At 44.5% G+C, this 13,238-nt stretch overlaps 1 protein-coding gene across 1 annotated transcript in view; it reads left to right on the top strand.

Annotated features, from left to right (window-relative positions):
- The window catches only part of zfhx4 (zinc finger homeobox 4), a 101,871-nt gene that overhangs the window by 31,697 nt on the left and 56,936 nt on the right, over positions 1–13,238 (top strand).

The following is a 13,238-nucleotide window of genomic DNA, read 5'->3' as shown; positions in this document are numbered from 1 at the left end:
CAGCCATCAATACACGACAGCCATCAACACACGACAGCCATCAACACACGACAGCCATCAACACACCAACAAACCAGACAACGCAGCAACATAATACGGAGATTATGCAACAGGGCCTAAGCCTCTTTAATAACATGATGTTATCCAGCCAGTGGTTTTTAAAGCGTTGTTACGTTAGGCCTGTTCGTGGTGACCCTGTGTTTGTTGCAGGGTGTTAGAGATTGGCATTCTGGCACCACCTGGCATAGATTAGCCATTAACCAACAGGTACAGCTGATTTAGCGCTCTCTGTCCTCTCCTCCTCTCTGTCCTCTCCTCCTCTCTGTCCTCTCCTCCTCTCTGTCCTCTCCTCCTCTCTGCTTTTATCATCCCTCTCTACAACCGTCACTCCCTCCTCCTCCTCCTCCTCCTCCTCCTCCTCCTCCTCCCCCTCTCCATCTCACTCTTTCCTGTAAGAGTGAAAGGAGACAGTGATATCAGGGGTATTAATATGATGTCTGAAAATCATTGAGTTCTGTTATAAATATCGATAAGCGTTAGCGACATAGTCACAGACACAAAGGCCACCATGCAACAGTCTGCCTCTTCACCCGCACCCGCACCCACAACACAACACACACACACATACATACACACACACACAGAGAGAACAGCTGTAACTGTAAACATGATATAAACAGGTCCCCCAGAGACAGAGCGAGAGGGAGCTGAGAGAGAGAGAGAAATAAATAGTTTACAGTGTGAAGATTGTCTGTCCAGGGTCCTGACCTAAAGGATCTACTACTCTATATGAACCTAATGGGGATCTATTGACCAGCCCTAGCAACGTCTGACACTGTCTGTGTGTGTCCCGTAGAGCAGCCCTTGGCTGTGTGTTCACAGCAGTTGATTTAGCGTCTGACAATAGCCAGCTCGGCTACATAAACCATTGGCAGCCATTAAATCAGAATAGGGAAAAATGTATTTTTATTAGCAATGATTAAAGGCGAAGGTACAAGACCAACTCCGAGGCAATTTACAGGGAGAAAACAAAAGAGGAGAAATACTGTAGGGAAACGTCCATTAATATTAGGATAACCATTTATTTTCTCTGAAAAATCCTACATCATGCTCTTAGATAATTTTTTTGTTTATGGAATCATACACACACACACACACGTAGACACAAACTGCACACTCATATACAGTCTTAGCCATGGGGTTGTAAGTGAGGAAAGAGTGAGTGAGACAGACAGTGAGGAAAGAGTGAGTGAGACAGACAAGGGAAGGGAAGTAGCCGTCGTGGGCAGAGAGAGAGAAGGGGGGGGCAGAGAGAGAGGGGGGGCAGAGAGAGAGAAGGGGGGGGCAGAGAGAGAGGGGGGGCAGAGAGAGAGAAGGGGGGTGGGGCAGAGAGAGAGAAGTGGGGGCAGAGAGAGAGAAGGGGGGGGCAGAGAGAGAGAAGGGGGGGTGACGTGGGCAGAGAGAGAGAAGGGGGGTGACGTGGGCAGAGAGAGAGAAGGGGGTGACGTGGGCAGAGAGAGAGAAGGGGGGTGAAGTGGGCAGAGAGAGAGAAGGGGGGTGACGTGGGCAGAGAGAGAGAAGGGGGTGGTGACGTGGGCAGAGAGAGAGAAGGGAGGGTGACGTGGGCAGAGAGAGAGAAGGGGTGGTGACGTGTGCAGAGAGAGAGAAGGGGGGGGTGACGTGGGCAGAGAGAGAGAGAAGGGGGTGACGTGGGCAGAGAGAGAGAAGGGGGTGACGTGGGCAGAGAGAGAGAAAGGGGGGTGACGTGGGCAGAGAGAGAGAAGGGGGGGTGACGTGGGCAGAGAGAGAAAAAGGGGGTGACGTGGGCAGAGAGAGAGAAGGGGGGGGTGACGTGGGCAGAGAGAGAGAAGGGGGGTGACGTGGGCAGAGAGAGAGAAGGGGGGGTGACGTGGGCAGAGAGAGAGAAGGGGGGTGACGTGGGCAGAGAGAGAGAAGGGGGGGTGACGTGGGCAGAGAGAGAGAAGGAGGGGTGACGTGGGCAGAGAGAGAGAAGGAGGGTTGACGTTGGCAGAGAGAGAGAGGGGGGGGAATTCCCAGAATTGCTGTGGAATTTGGAGGCCTTGCTTTAAAACCCCAGAGCCATGGGAATGTTTGGACACCCTCCCTGGTTAGACTGTAGCTGGAGGGTTTGTAGAGGTTTGGTCTGGTCTGGTTTGTGTAGGTCCTCCCTTACTGGACCAACAACAAAATCTATGTTTTATTGCAACATTCTGTAAAGGAAAGATTGGCAGAATGACTATATTATATGGATGGACGGGGATAGTATTATACATCATCTAACACAGTGGCTGATCTTCCATGTTTTTACATTGTGCCAACATATAATAGAATGATTAAGAGATTGTTCTGGGCCCTAATGCCTTTTTAACCCATATCTGTGGCGTGTGTATGTTCAGCTTCCTAGCGAGCAATTTACCTTTGGTTAGTGCAGTAGGTGAGAGGTTCATCCCACCTCCCTCTCCATGCACTCAGCTAACCCTGTACCCCCCCACACTGTACTGGCTGCACAAATCTGTTGGACAGATGCTGGCTTTAATGCGTTTGGCAGGATTCCGATATTTTACCCATAGTCAGATGGCAGTAAAGCAGAGCAGAGGAGAATAATATATTTCTTTATTTGACCAGAAAAACACCTTTTCTTTTATGTTGGGAGGTGAAAGACCCATGGGAGTGTGCTGCCTCTGCTCTGCCCGCCCTGGCTTGGCCCCACACACAAAGAGAACAAAGTGTTGATGACCTTCCCATATGGGTCTAGAACACTGAGGATCTGTGAAATGGTGGAAGATGCAAACAAAAAGCATATTCAGACTTTATTGCTGCTTTGTAGCTCAGTAGAGATCTGAGGGGATTCAGGAAGGAAGGTTTTCCATACTTTACAACAGGAGGCCAGATGAGAGTAGCAGAAGGAGGGCTCTCTCTCTCTCTCTCTCTCTCTCTCTCTCTCTCTCTCTCTCTCTCTCTCTCTCTCTCTCTCTCAGGTCACAGACGTTAATCCTAATTCAAGAAGTCACTTTTCTGAGAAACCAATCTGATCCTCCTTCAAGCTCGTTGTTTCAGTTAACGCTTGGTTAATGGTGAATGACTTTTAATAAATAAGGTTCCTGTTAATACATTCTGATTAATCCTAATTCATGCCATCAAAATGGACCACTAACATATCTAGAACACTCTAGGATTGGTAATAGAACAAAATAGCATTCTGGATTAGAAGACTTTAGAATTCCACAATAGATCTGAATGATACTAGAATAGAACACTGATTGTAGGGTTTTGGATTGGATTATGCAAAAATAGAACAGTCTAGAATTCCAGACTAGAAAACTGCATAGTTCCAAAATGGAACACAGTGTCTACCTGTCAAATGAAAATCCTTCTCTCCAAAGAGTTAACTCTTGGCAATACAACTCTGCAGTGCAGATGTAAGGTGTGAGCAGGCAGATGTTAGTGTCTGGCTGTGTGATAGCTAGCTAGCTAGCCAACTAGCTGCCCATGAGGTAGGTCAGGCCATATTAAAGAGTACTGTAGCACGTAGCATGGCGTGTCTAAAGCTGGCACAGTCTGTGTTTGGGTAGTGTTGAGAATGATGTAGAGAATGATGATGTATGGCAGAGATATGACTCTGGATAATAAACACAGGACTTAATACAAATGGACAGAGGAGTAAATCTGTCAGTGCCATTCACAAGAGGTGGAGCGCCTGCCCGGGTACAGGGTGTGAGATTCACACATCGACGTGTGTGTGGGTGTACTGAATGTGTGTGTCTGTGTTGAGTGTGTGTATTCTGAGTGTGTGTGTGTGCTGTGCTTTGAGGTACAGTAGGGATCATTTACAGTGGAGAATGTTCATGGTCAGTGTGGTGTGGTACAGGACCACACAGAAACACAAACACACACACACACACACTGCATTGACCGCACCAACCGACCGCACCTGTTCGTCAGATGGACCCATCTCACCCACCACCCTCTCTCTCTCTCTCTCTCTCTCTCTCTCTCTCTCTCTCTCTCTCTCACACACCTCCTAACCTCTCTGACATCCTCCCTTACCCTCTCCTTACCCGTCATATGTCTCTACCCTGCTCCCAAATCCAATAGTCTGAACTGAGCTCCATTAAACTATTACTACACAGTATATGCCATCTGGCAAATGCTTTTATCCAAAGCGACTTACAGTCATGCGCGCATACATTTGACCTCTCTACCTCCCTCCTCCTCTCTCTTCTTTCCCTCTGTCTTTCTCTTCCTCTAGCCTTTGCTCCCTCTCTCTCTACGGTTTTCTGTCATCAGTCAAGCAGAATAGCTTGTCTGGGGCCCCCCCGAATATTTCCATATTTGTATTTTTCATTTATTTTTCTTCCCTTCCTTCCTTTCCCTCTTTCCACCCTTTGAACCAACACATATAATGCTCATCTTTATCATCACGAGGGAGGGAGGGAGGGAAACAGGGGAAAATTGACTTATTTGAGAAAGTGGGATTTAAGAAGGTAGAGAGAATGAGCGATGGTATGGTGAAATGGTGCCCCTCTCTCTCTCACTCTCTCCCTCTCTGGGGAGTGGCAGATAGGCCATTTCATTACCCATGATCCTCCTGGCAACGCCATGGCCAGCCGGGAAACGAGGGGGGGAATTAAACGAGAAAACGATGAGAGGAGGAGGAGAGGGAGGGGAGGGGCTGGAATTTAATATTAATCAAAAGCAAAAGCAAATTTTTTTCAATTTTCTCCCCCTCCTGCATATTTCTATTTTTTTCCCTCCACCCGAATCAAGGGACTCTGTTTATTTTCTCTCCCTCGCCTCTCAGATTGAGGTGGTGGTTATATAGCTCTGATATTAACTGGCCAATCTCTCCTCGACCTTTAGGCGAGGTCAATCCTATTCTCTCATTTTTAAATCAAATGGCCCTATATATATGCAGTGTAATTATGGCCTGTCATTGGCTGGCTGTGATGGGAAATAGACAGGAGATTGACTCCAGTAGATTAGCATAAAACCCATTGTACCGCAGTGGAGGGGAGAGAGAGAGAGAGAGAGAGAGAGAGAGAGAGAGAGAGAGAGAGAGAGAGAGAGAGAGAGAGAGAGAGAGAGAGAGAGAGAGAGAGAGAGAGAGAGAGAGAGAGAGAGAGAGAGAGAGAGAGAGAGAGAGAGAGAGAGAGAGAGAGAGAGAGAGAGAGAGAGAGAGAGAGAGAGAGAGAGAGAGAGAGAGAGAGAGAGAGAGAGAGAGAGAGAGAGAGAGAGAGAGAGAGAGAGAGGTATGCTACTGATGCATAGTGGTTATTTTTTGGTTTTTAAACAACTAATTGACCGACGTCAGTTCAATTATTTGAATTCCATTTAGTTCGTATTTTTTCCCTGTGAGCTCGAACTGTGCGATGTAGTAGGGAGTTGTCGTTTCTAACAAGCCAATATTCTACAAAGTTTAGCGCAGAAAATGTGTTAAAACACTACAATGACCATAATCCATTGCGCGCCTACTTGTCCAGTCTGTGTGGGGCAGACACGGAGAGGGAGAGAAGAAAGATGAACGTGCGATCGAGAGGGATAGAGAGCAGTTGATTCGAGGTATCTCTACCTGAAAATACATGAACTAAGTGATTGATAGTTGGTATTCAGCAGTCATAAAAGTATGCTTTATTTACTTTGAAGATCTACTAAAATTGTGATTTTGTCAGACAGCATAGAGATATGATGAGATGACAACTTGGAATAAACAAACGTAATATTCACAACTGAAATATTTTATTAAAGTAATGTAATGTGAATAAATGATGGTTAATAAGTGATAAGCAGTAATGGGCAGTCACTACCATCATGGGACTTTATGAATTGTTTTATTCTGTGTTGTTACAGCATTCAACCCACATAATGCATAGTACATTTCATGTTTAAAAAAAATTTGGAATCTGAAATCGAAAACCGTGATAATTTTTTAATAATTGACCCGAAACCGAACCGACCTCAAAAAGCACTAATCGCTCAGCACTGCTGATGCACGGCCTGTTTATGATATACACACACACTCAAACATACTGGCATATTCCAGTTGAATGTTGGTTTGATAACTGTTGTATTCTTGACTTTCTGACCAGTGGGGAGTGTGAGGTTGTTTTTCAGCTGTATTTTCCAAAAAATAAGTGGGATCAGAGAGGTTCACTGAAGCAGAGGGACAGAAAGAGATAGATGCTATGAAAGAGGGAGAGAGCTCAAGTGGGGTTTCCTCTCAAAGAATGAATTCAATCTTTACATGGAGATTGGTGTGGCTCTCTTCACACTCTCTCTCTCTGTTTCCCTCTTTCCCTCTACCCAGTCTAGTGGTATAGGGTTAGGGTTAGTGGATTATTCAAATCGTTTCAGTTTTCACCTGCATCAGGATTACAATGGAAATCTTTCAGAGGTCCTTGGGTGTGGGTGGTGCTAGTAATTAAAGACTAAAGACAGATGAGTGTGTGTGTGTGTGTGTGTGTGTGTATGTGTGTGTGTGTGTGTGTGTGTGTGTGTGTTCAAATGGACAGGCTTCTCTCTCCCCCCTTTCCCTAATAATCCTCAAAGATATGCCATTCACAATATTAAAAGGAATCTCTCCTATTTTTTCTCCACTACCAGATGGTCATCTCAGCATTGATATAAGCTTTGATTGACAGTCACTATGTATTGTTTAATTGCCATAGTTGAGCCCCCTCCCCCTCTCGCTCTCTCCTCTGTTCCTCCCTGAGGGCACACACAGGGCACTCCTCAGCTCCGGTGAGCTGTGAGTTGGGAGATACCATTTTAGAGATGCTGTGACATTAATAGCCAGATGTGTGATCACCCCCCCCCCCCCACTCCTGAGGGTCAGTTGGGCCAGTCCAGGTCAGGGTGATTGTCTGTGTGCAGGAGACTGTGAAGACTATCCACAGATCTACCATGACAGGTATGGGAACGATAGCAGGGGGACGGAGGGAGGAAGGAAGGGAGGGAGGGAACAGACGAAGGGAGGGGGTTGCTTACAGACCACCAGAAGGGGGAGGGAAGGAGAGAGAGAGATGAGAGGAAGAGAGATGGAGGGACAGAGTGGAGAAGGATGTAGGGAGCCAGGGGACAGGGGTGGATGGAGGGAGAGGTGAGAGGAGGGAGGGATAGAAGGAATAGGGGGAGGAGAGGGGGATGCAGGGGTAGGGTACTATCACACCACCAAAAAGGAACATCGCACGGCGAGGAACAAAGAGAGGTAGGAGTTTGTAATTTCATCTTAACCCCCCTTTCTCCCTGATTCATCCCCCCTCCACCCTTCCACCCCTCCATTTCTCATGGGACTTGATCCCCCTGGCCTTAACAAAGGGTGGCTCGCTGACAGAATGGATGCTAAATCAGCTAGTGGCTAGCGGCTTACAGAAGTTAGCATGGTGATTATTAATATGATGTTGGAGGAACATAATTCTCCAGAATTATGCCCTATGATGCTCTGATGTGATTTGATTTGATCAGCCAGAGCTTCAATCACATGATGTAATTACAGATTTGTTATGTGGCTGGAAATATGAGAATCAATTTGAGCCCTTGAAATCATCTGACATTGAAATTAGTGCTTAATTAACAGCAAGTGCCTTCAGAAAGTATTCACACCCCTTTACTTTTTCCAAATTTTGTTGTGTTACAAATCGGGATAAAAATTGAATTAATTGTCATTTTTTGTCAACGATCTACACAAAATACTCTGTAATGTAAAAGTGGAAGAAAAAATCTCATTAAAAAATAAAGATAAATGAAAAATAAAACACTAATATATCTTAATTAGATAAGTATTCAACCCCCTGAGTCAATACATGTTAGAATCACCTTTGGCAGCGATTACAGCTGTGAGTCTTTCTCGGTAAGTCTCTAAGAGCTTTGCACACCTAGATTGTACAATATCTGCCCATTATTATTTTTTAAGCTCTTCAAGCTCTGTCAAGTTGGTTGTAAATCATTGCTAGACAGTCATTTTCAAGTCTTGCCATAGATTTTCAAGCCGATTTATGTCAAAACTGTAACTAGGCCACTCAGGAACATTCAATGTCGTCTTGGTATGCAACTCATGTATATTTGGCCTTAAGTTTTAGGTTATTGTCCTGCTGAAAGGTGAATTTATCTCACAGTGTCAGACTGAACCAGGTTTTCCTCTAGGATTTAGCCTGTACTCAGCTCTATTCAGTTTCTTTTTATCATAAAAAAAAACTCCCTAGTCCTTGACGATGACGAGCATATTCACCACCATGCTTGAAAATATGACGAGTGGTACTCAGTGATGTGTTGTGTTGGATTTTTCCCAAACATAATGCTTTGTATTTAGGACAAAAAGTTCATTTCTTTGCCACATTTCTTGCAGTATTACTTTAGCAGCTTATTGCAAACAGATGCAAGTTTTGGAATATTTGTATTCTGTACAGACTTCCTTGATTTCACTCTGTAACTACAACGTTGTTGATTCATCCTCAGTTTTCTCCTATCACAGCCTATCATTAGCCTCATGGTGAAATCCCTGAGCGGTTTCCTTCCTCTCCGGCAACTGAGTTAGGAAGGACGCCTGTATCTTTGTAGTGACTGGGTGTATTGATACACCATCCAAAGCACAATTAATATCTTCATCACGCTCAAATGGATATTCAGTGTCTGTTATATATTTTTTAACCTATCTACCGATAGGAGTCCTTCTTTGCGAGGCATTGGAAATCCTCTGGTCTTTGTGGTTGAATCTGTGCTTGAAATTCACTGCTCGACTGAGGGACCTTACAGATAACTGTATGTGTGGGGTACAGAGATGAGGTAGTCATTCAGAAATCATGTTAAACACTATTATTGCACACAGACGGAATCCATGCAACTTATTTAGGTTTGCCATAAAAGTGGTTGAATACTTGTTGACTCAAGGCATTTCAGCTTTTCATTTGTGACTAATTTGTAAAAATGTCTAAAAACAAAATTCCACTTTGACATTGTGGTGTATTGTGCTTAGATCAGTTGCACAACATCTAAATGTAATCAATTTTACATTTAGGCTGTAACACAACAAAATGTGTAAAAAGTCAAGGGGTGTGAATTCTTTCCGAAGGCACTGTATGTCACAACAGGTGTAAATATATGGTTCATGATAGTGTTATGAAAAGTTATGTCAACTCTTATGACATATTATGCCAATGGCGAAAGCTAGTCTTCCTGGGGTCCAACATATCTTGCATAGATATTAATGATCTGAATGTGTGCACAAACGATTTTACGCTAGTCCCCTCATATAAAGCTATCAAGGTATCGATAGGAATGAACTTGAACTAAAACCAAAATCCTAAACTCTGGTCCTGATCAATAACCAATCGGTTGGAGTTAATCGTGCCTCCGGCAGATCTCTCTCTCTCTCTCTCTCTCTCTCTCTCTCTCTCTCTCTCTCTCTCTCTCTCTCTCTCTCTCTCTCTCTCTCATTATCAGACTAGCCTGTATAAAGCATTCCTCCTGTAATTGATTTTAACCATTAGGTGCTCAGTGAATAGATAAGTAGAGAGCAAAGAGTCGATTACCCAGCAAGAGGAACTGATCTGACGTGCTGCTGTTTCCAGACACACACACACCACACACACACAGGCCAGGCAGCACATTGCGATTGACCTCCTCTCGGTTCATTCAGCTTAGTCCTGTGCAGAGTAATCCTTAATGCTATGAAACAGACCTGATAGAAAGAAACTCCAACTTTACTAGTTAAGGATTAACTCTGCTCGCTATCAGCACATTTAGTTAAATTAACCCTTCAAATTATTGTTTTTATTTTAATTGTTCCAGAGGATACTGCCTCGATAAAAGCATTCACTCTGAGAGATAGAGACGGATGGCCAATGTTTTTGTTGTTTATCTCTCTCCCTCTCTCTCTCTCTCTCTCTCTCTCTCTCTCTCTCTCTCTCTCTCTCTCTCTCTCTCTGTCTCTCTCTCTCTCTCTCTCTCTCTCTCTCTCTCTCTCTCTCTCTCTCTCTGTCTCTCTCTCTTGTCTGTCTCTCTCTCTCTCTCTCTCTCTCTCTCTCTCTCTCCTCTCTCTGCTCTCTCTCTCTCTCTCTCTCTCTCTCTCTCTCTCTCTCTCTCTCTCTCTCTCTCTCTCTCTCTCTCTCTCTCTCTCTCTCTCTCTCTCTCTCTCTCTCTCTCTCTCTCTCTCTCTCTCTCTCACTCTCTCTCTCGGTGGGGGGAACAAAGGCAAACATTGGAGTAATCTTCAAAGTGTCCACTGGTATGTTGAGTGGTGGCTGGTATGCAGACCAGGGCTAAAGCCTTTTCACAAGAAAACAATGTCCTTCCTTTACACAGCCTGCCAGACCTGGACAAACACTACAGCTAAGAGCTAGGAGATAGGAGGAAAGGAGCTAGGAGTTAGGGGCTAGCAGCTAGGAGCTCCATACGATAGCACTGCTACCTGTTTGCCGGTGTGTATCTATGTTTGTCGATCTGTGCGTGCAAGTGTCTCTCTGTGTCGGAGAGAGAGACGTGGGGAGGAGAAGAGAGGCAGAGAGATTCTTACACACAATAGCATGCATTTGCCCTCAGTACAAAGTGGAGCATCAAGCGTGCCGTCCTAAAGAGGAAGGGGGAGGGCGGGCAAGGAGTGTGTGTGAGGGGGACGGGGGGCAGGGAGTGTATGTGTGTGTGTGTGTGGTGGGGGGGTAACATTTGAAATGTCTGTTGGAATATGCAAATCAACAGCTGAAGAGCTGCGCTTATTGTGTCAGCAGAGAATGAACACCAGCAAAATTATCTCTTGACACACACACAGACACAGACACAGACACAGACACATGTCCCTGTAGTTAATAGGATGCCAACAGGGGACTATTACTGTTGAGTCGTGTAGAGAGGAAGGAGGGAGGAAGGATGAAAGATCAAGGTTTTAGAGGAGTGTGTATGCAAAGCAGCGCTATCAGATGGAGTTAGGTGGAGGGGGTTGTGTGTCGCTCTGTGTGTGTGAGGGTACAGTGTGGGTTAGAGAAAAAGTGTGTTTAAGTGTGTGAGAGTACAACTGAGATGGCTTACTAGCTACATAAAGAAACCAGACTGTCAGCCATTTTGAGTTGGCCTCTTGAGTTCAGTCATGTAGTTATTTTTCTCCCAAGGATCCAGCCCACTGTAATTCAGCTTAGAGCTGATTGTCTTGTTCTCAGCACCTTTTGTTTCCTGCTAAGTGAAACCATGCGATGGGCTGGGGAGACAATCCTCTCCTTTGCTGCCGTAGGAATGTGCAATTAGTTAATAGTTCTCCAGCTGACACTCTTCTCTCTGTATCCAGAACACACGGATAGAAAGTGCGGTTTGTTAGCAGAAGTAAGACTAAGACTAGTAAACAACTAGACATTCACAGAAGGTTGAATGCTTGCATCAGCAATTTCGAGGCTCATCTAAGGCGTATGTATAGGCCTCTCCTCCCCGTCCTCTGGTCTTTGTCACCTGGTAGTGAAGACAAGCAGAGCTCCTAGGCCTAATGGGCAGGTCAGGAAGTGTAATGAGATCTAAGTGTTGGAGTCCTCAGTCTAAATCTCCTTAATGTAAATACAACTCCATTACACAGACAAGGGGAGATTGCTCTGCTGACGAGAATCTTCACTAGTGTGTGTGTGTGTGTGAGCGTGTGTGTGCTCTGCTGTCTCTCTGTGTCAACCCAGGGATTAAGCTAAAAGGTTGCGGAGATATGCAAATGAAACATCTTCAGATTGTGTTTCAACAAACTAAGATAGTGTTAATATTTCTGAAATATGGTTTATCTAGGACATTCTACATATGACTAGCTCTAATTCAGTGCTGCTGGCTATACCATATTAGTAGAATTAGCTGAACAGACACAGCTTTTAAATCCATAGTATGACTCATTATCATTCTATGGGCTGTATATAACCTGCCTGAGTTTGATATGTCTGCTAGCTAGCTGGAGTGTGAACTCATGTTTTCTAGAGGGGGGTCATGGGGTCAAAAAGCCGTGAACTTCAGATTGACCTCTGCCCCTATGTGTCAGATACACTTACGTCACCCCTGAAAGACATGTGTCTGTGTGTGTGTGTCTGTGTGTCTGTGTGTCTGTGTGTCTGTGTGTGTGTGTGTGTGTGTGTGTGTGTGTGTGTGTGTGTGTGTCAGGGTTTCCGTTAGGAAAATGTGGTGCTGGACATTTGACCAGCAACATTTTAATTTACCTGACATTACATACATTTACCGGACCCATATGCATTGTGTGCGTAACCTGATTAGGGTGTCCACCCACAGTGCTCAGAATGACAGAAATCACATTTAGAATATGGTAATTCATATTAACAGAACATGCAAGTTGAGGATGCAACGATATGTGGCCCTTCTTACCAAATTTTGATGTGCACTTTCAACACGCTAGAATAACTGTCCACATTTACTTTTCCTCAGCCAACAAGACGAGTAACAAACAGCAAAATCACTAGCCTATGTCAGTAGAAAAGTTTAGGATACCTATTCTATGGGTCAGCTTGTCGAGAAAGAAATAGCCCATTCCAAACAGTCTCCGGGACAGTTGTGGGAAGATAGATCCCAAATTCATACAACCAGTAGGACTAGGCTACATTATTTAATTTTTTTAAGCAATGAGTCTGATGCAACAGATCAGAATTTAGCATAAAATGTTAATTAACTATTATTTATTCACATTATATGCATAGCAATGTGCACAAGGCAGTAGTCTACGTGTGAATATTCATTCCACAATGCAATTAGAAATGTAGAAAGAGAGGAGATCTAATAGGCTACTTTGAAGCAAGGTAAGACATGCCTCATAATATGTAGTAAAACGTTCAGGTTTCAAACAATTAAGTATATGTTTTCATGCGCTGCCTTCGGTTGTCGTTTGATGCCGCATTCAAAAGAACTGGGAACTGGGAAATCTCCAACTTCCGACTTCAGTGCGTTCAAGACAACTGTGAACTGGTATAAAAACAAGCTGCGACTGGGTAAAATTGTTTTGAACGGTCATCCAACTCGGAATTCCAAATCGGGAACTCTGGCCTCTTTTTAGGGCTTCGACTTTCCGACCTGAAGATCACTGATGTCATGATTTGACCTAGTATTTTTCAGAGTTCCCAGTTGTGTTGAAAGCACCACAATATGCTGCAAAAGCAATATATAGCGCTGTCTGACAGATTTTCTTCTTCTCCCAGACAATTGGCCGGCGCCAATTTTATTTATCGGCTTTTCAATTTTTTCTATTGGTCAAAAGCCGGCTA

This window comes from Coregonus clupeaformis, chromosome 34, assembly GCF_020615455.1.
Source record: "Coregonus clupeaformis isolate EN_2021a chromosome 34, ASM2061545v1, whole genome shotgun sequence".
In the NCBI taxonomy this organism is placed as follows: domain Eukaryota; kingdom Metazoa; phylum Chordata; class Actinopteri; order Salmoniformes; family Salmonidae; genus Coregonus; species Coregonus clupeaformis.
Note: the sequence above shows the minus strand (reverse complement) of the source record. Positions and strands in the feature narration are given on the sequence as shown.